Source organism: Macrobrachium rosenbergii, chromosome 10 (genome assembly GCF_040412425.1).
Source record: "Macrobrachium rosenbergii isolate ZJJX-2024 chromosome 10, ASM4041242v1, whole genome shotgun sequence".
Classification (NCBI taxonomy): domain Eukaryota; kingdom Metazoa; phylum Arthropoda; class Malacostraca; order Decapoda; family Palaemonidae; genus Macrobrachium; species Macrobrachium rosenbergii.
The window spans coordinates 25,082,553-25,087,552 of NC_089750.1; the positions used below are offsets into that span (position 1 = coordinate 25,082,553).

Below are 5,000 nucleotides of genomic sequence, written 5' to 3' on the forward strand. Positions count from 1 at the left end.
TTTCTTCCTCTCTCGAGCATTTTTCTTCTGGCCACTGGATTTCTGAATTTCGCTGATTTTGAAAAACTGCTGCCTAGGGGAAAAGTTGTATATAAGAGGAATAAAATTGTTTCATGTTAAATAATAAATGCATTGTTGCGTGGAAAAACAGCGCTTACCCAAATGAGATGAAGCTTATTACGTCTTGCCCTAATTCATCCCTCTTCCCCGCCCCCCCTCCCCTCCACCTTGTATTGATTGTTCATCACTTCAGAATATGTCGTGTTAGTAACCTGAAAAGCAACATTCTGATTGCTCATTTAAATCCTCGCGAACCAGGTAAAACGGGAGAAGAATGCGAATTATCGTAAATATTTCAGAGATAAAAAGAAACAGGTTAGTGAATGATATGTATTTACTTTTAACCATATCTGTAAACTTTTCTGCAGTGAATCTCGAACGCTTTCACCATTAAATCTGTTAATTTATATTAATTGTTAAAAAGTGTATATGTCAAATTGCTGTCGTTGGTTAGTTTGAGAAAAGTAAATTGCAAATATTTTTGACTTAATACTTCTGTTGCAATTGCAGCTTTCTCACACAATGCTTATATATATATATATATATATATATATATATATATATATATATATATATATATATATATATATATATATATTGCTATAAGTACTCTTTCTTCTTCGCAGCCCTCTATGCTTAATTGTAGAGAAACAGCACGGAGAAACCGGGAGCATTTAAGGGCCGACTCTCTGTAAATTAAGTTTTGTCCATTAAATGAGTCAGGGTCAGTACTTTTCCCTCACTAAGCCTCTGCAGAGCTCTTAACTTAAGCTGTTTTTCCCAAGACACTTGTTCTTCGGCTGATCCCTCTTCTTCCCACACAGGATCTGTGTTTCCATGCTCAAACAGGGAAATGCCCGAAGCAGGAATTAACAGACCCCACTCTAACCATCAGCAACATGTTCACTGAGGAGTGCAAAACCTTCACGGGGGTAGGGAAAAGTATGGCATTAAAAGGGGAACAGCTGGCACGATGGGTCCAAGAGCAGGTAGCTGCCACTAAGAAAGCCAGGGAAGAGGAAAGTGAGCATGAATTGCAGCTGGGAAAGCTGAGACAAGAAGAGAAAGAGATGCAGTGACAGCATAAAGAAAAGGAGAAGGAGAGGGAGCAACAGCATGAAGAAAAGGAGGAGATGGAGCAACAGTATCAATTAGACTTGAAGGAGAAGGAACTCGAGCTCAAAAAGTCCAAGCAGGACAGTGCCATGGTGCTGGCCCAACACCGAGCCAACCATCCACTGCTGGTCTCTGCTCCTTACATTATCTCAAATATCAGCCACCTTGTGCCTCACTGGAATGACACAGAGCCAGAGGTGTGGCTGGAACATGTGGAAACCCTCTTCTCTGAGTACAATCCAACTGAAACCAAGAAGGCCATGATCCTAGCAAAACACATGCCGGAAAGGGTCAGGGCACCCCAAATTCCTTAGAAAATGGTGACAAGGGAAACCTTGAGGTGGTCAGAAAGGTCGTAGCAACGTCATATGAGATTACACCTGAACATTGGAGGCAACGATGGCAAGGTCCTGCCAAGGGGGTTAGTTAAAACTGGTCCAACTGGTCCTACAAAAAGACCCATGCCTTGCAGCAGTGGATCAACGCCTTGGAGTGCAAGGAGTCTGAGGACTTGCTGAGTAGACTCCAGCTTGAGGACTTCCTCCATTATGCACTTGGCCCCTTGGCTCTACAAATTAGTGAGAAACAGCCAAGACTATTCACTGACTGCTGCTGCCTGGCCGATGCATATAAGCAGTACCACTCATCCCCCAGCACCTCCTGACCCCACTGCCTTGTCAGTCCAACCGAAAAATGGACCATCTTCATCACTGCTTGTATGTACTTATTATAAGAAAATAGGGTATTAGGAAGCCCAGTATAAAGCTAAAGGGGGATTCATATCAAAGCCCCCTCTAATCAGAACTCCCAGCCTACCCATACTGTAACTGCTTCTCGTAGAGATTTTAGCAAGGTTTATTGCCACACTTGTAAGCAGTACGGACATTCCACAAATTTCAAGGATTGTCCTGGAAAGAAATCTGCCATCGCCGTTGCTCTGGCAGCCACTCATTCATCCTCTTCAGGACCCCCAGCTTCAGGGCCTATTTTTGTTGCGCCTCCTCGAGGTCGTTATCGCATTCAACAGGTCTCTGCATTTGAGGGCACTGGCACGCAAATCTCCCATATAAGGTAAGACAAGTTACCCAATGGGGCCACCATTGAAGATAACAAGCCTATAACTATTGAAGGCATCGATAATTGGAGGCTGACACTCCTGACTGTCCGATTGAGGGTCACTAGGCCCCACAAAATTAGGATTTGTACGCTTGGAGTAGCCAATAAGATTCCTGGAGGCTATGACCTCCTCCTATGACAGGACCCTCTCTTCAGCCCCTTTCTGGGAATTCCATTGATCCATCCCCCTTCAAGTCTCTGTCAGGAGCTGATGTTCATTCAAGTCCTGCCATTGAGTCACAGCCAGTGCCTATACCTGGCCAGTATAGTGCTCCGCCCAGTCCAGTCGTTGAGCCCAAGCCAGAGCCATATTCTGGTTCTTTGCAACATATACCCATATTGGTGTCTGGCACTCTTGGCACCAATGCCACATATGTCTCCTCTCCAAAGCCTGTGCCTGAGCCAGCCTTAGTGCCAGTGCCAGAGCATGCTGTCAGTCTCCCTTCAGGAGATCCCAATCCATTCCCCCCTCTCGTCTACCGGCCTGGCACCGCTAGCAATGCCCGGCGGTGAGCCAGCCCGCAGTTCAGTCTGGTCTTTTCCAGATTTCCCTGACCACAGCGGAAGCTCGTCCCCCGGTGCAGTCTTGCAACCCGTGCCTGAGTTGGGCCTTGCAACCTGCAAGCCTCTCACACCTACAGACACCTCTTCTTCATCATCACCCATATTCACTTCAGGTTCAGGTCCCAAGGGTAGTTTTATTGCGAGCCCTGGCCTAACCCAAGGGTCCTCTCAGGCTCCAGGTTCCCACTAGGAAACCTCAGCCTAAGGTTTGAAGGAAATCAAAGAAGAGGAGTATGGGTCATAAGGTCCAGGTAGTTAACAGAGCCACCGAACTCTCATGGCACTCGTGTCCTATATTATAGCAGTACCATAATTAAAGCAATCCTGGCACCTTGCCCAGAGGAGGGTGCCTAGGTTGTCCCCTGACCTGTAACCATAGCTATGGGTTGTATATTGAACCATCTATTTTTTTGATTACCTAAGACTGTTCTCCAGCACAGTTGAGGACGTGTCCTAGCTCCATTTTAATTACTTGTATTCTCTTATCTTGCATGCTCATGTGCTTAGGTATACAGTTGCGCACTTTATTTTACGAATCAAGTTTAAATCATTAACCTGCTCTATTGCCAAATTACAGTACTCACTTCATCATGCCACAATCCTTTTAATGCGTGCTGTCTCAGATTAAACTTTATTTACTAACTAAAGTAAAGCTAGAGTAATCCTTCTCCAGGAATGAGCAAACACTCATTGACAGAACTTTAAGTTATTATTAAAATTCTAATTTTATATTAAGGGGTCCGATTTGACTATTTGGAATTAAGGCAGCAGCCCTTGCCTGCAGACTTTCTGACCTGTAAGGGCCTGGAAATTGTGCTTAAACAGGGAGCTGTCATAAATATCTCGGGCTGTCTTAATAAATACGTCTTTCCCGCTTTAGGAAAGAACCAGACATTTAGTGTGTTTTGCATTTTTTACCCATGACCTGAAGGGTCCCAGATAGTTAATTTCCGACCCCCAATTTTGCCCTTATCTTTCCACGTTTACTGTGAGGCCAAATTCTTTCAGATAAACTTTTACTGGCAACCTCTGCCCAACCAGATAAGAGAGGGTGCATCTAAGGCCATGCTTCTTTATTAGCACCTTGACCTCACAACCAAGTGTGCGTATTCCTCCCTCCGACTTCCTCATAACCTCTAGAAAGGGCCATGCTTGATTCACACACGTGACAACAGGAGAGCTTTTGGAATTGCTGGAGGATGACAATCTCAGTATACCACACCCTCGAAGTCTGCAGCTTCACTTCTAGTTTTGTGCTAGAATGAATTAATACAGTAAAAGTTGTCTGAACCAGATTCAGCCTCCATGCTTCCAGATTCCCCCTTGCTCCACTTTACTCGCCTCTTACTAAGCTCTCTTCCTCCAAACTCCCTTGCTCTTAAGTCTCGATTCAATCCCCTTGAACAAATGATCTTTTCCATCATCCCTTCTCATGATTGGTGAATTCCTGAATAACGTAAAACCTTCCATGAAGTGAGATTTGTGATTAATTTGGATACTTGACCCAGCTGCTTTTGGAAGGTGCTGGAGGCTGCCTTAATTCAGCTCTAAATATTGAGGTTGTGTGAAGCTGCATTGACTGTTCCAAGCACACATCCCTGTATCTCATTGCTCACAGAAGAGCCTTGCTTTGACTAAATTCCATGCCCATGCTTGTATCATAGTACTCAGTTTAATTGCCATTGCTTGTCTCACAGTAATCAATTATTTGTAGTGTAAATATATGTATTAACTTGTCCCTGGGTCTCATTCCTACTCCTCCTGTTATCATTTTCACTTCTTTCTTATTTGCATAAAAAATCTGTGGAGCATATGAGGCCAGGAACGAGCAGGTAAGGTTCCACAAATCAAAATACGTAATTATATATATACATATATATATATATATATATATATATATATATATATATATATATATATATAATAGAAACTAGTCTATAATTGAATAAACTAAATACTTTGATATACGCACAAGGGCATACAGAAAATCACTGATAAAGACAGAGACAGCAAAAACAGAAAAGTCGTTAACGAAAACTAAGTCATAACAGATGCCGAGTTTAACCGTTCGTCGCCAGTGACTAAAAGTGTTTACCCGTACTGCGCTGGGCAAAAGGATGAACTAATTTAGATCTTGACCTTGC

The 5,000-nt window shown here is 43.4% G+C and overlaps 1 protein-coding gene across 1 annotated transcript in view; it reads left to right on the plus strand.

Annotated features, from left to right (window-relative positions):
• LOC136842292 (uncharacterized) overlaps positions 1-5,000 on the plus strand; it is a 62,066-nt gene that overhangs the window by 39,192 nt on the left and 17,874 nt on the right. The gene's annotated exons all lie outside the window — the stretch shown is intronic.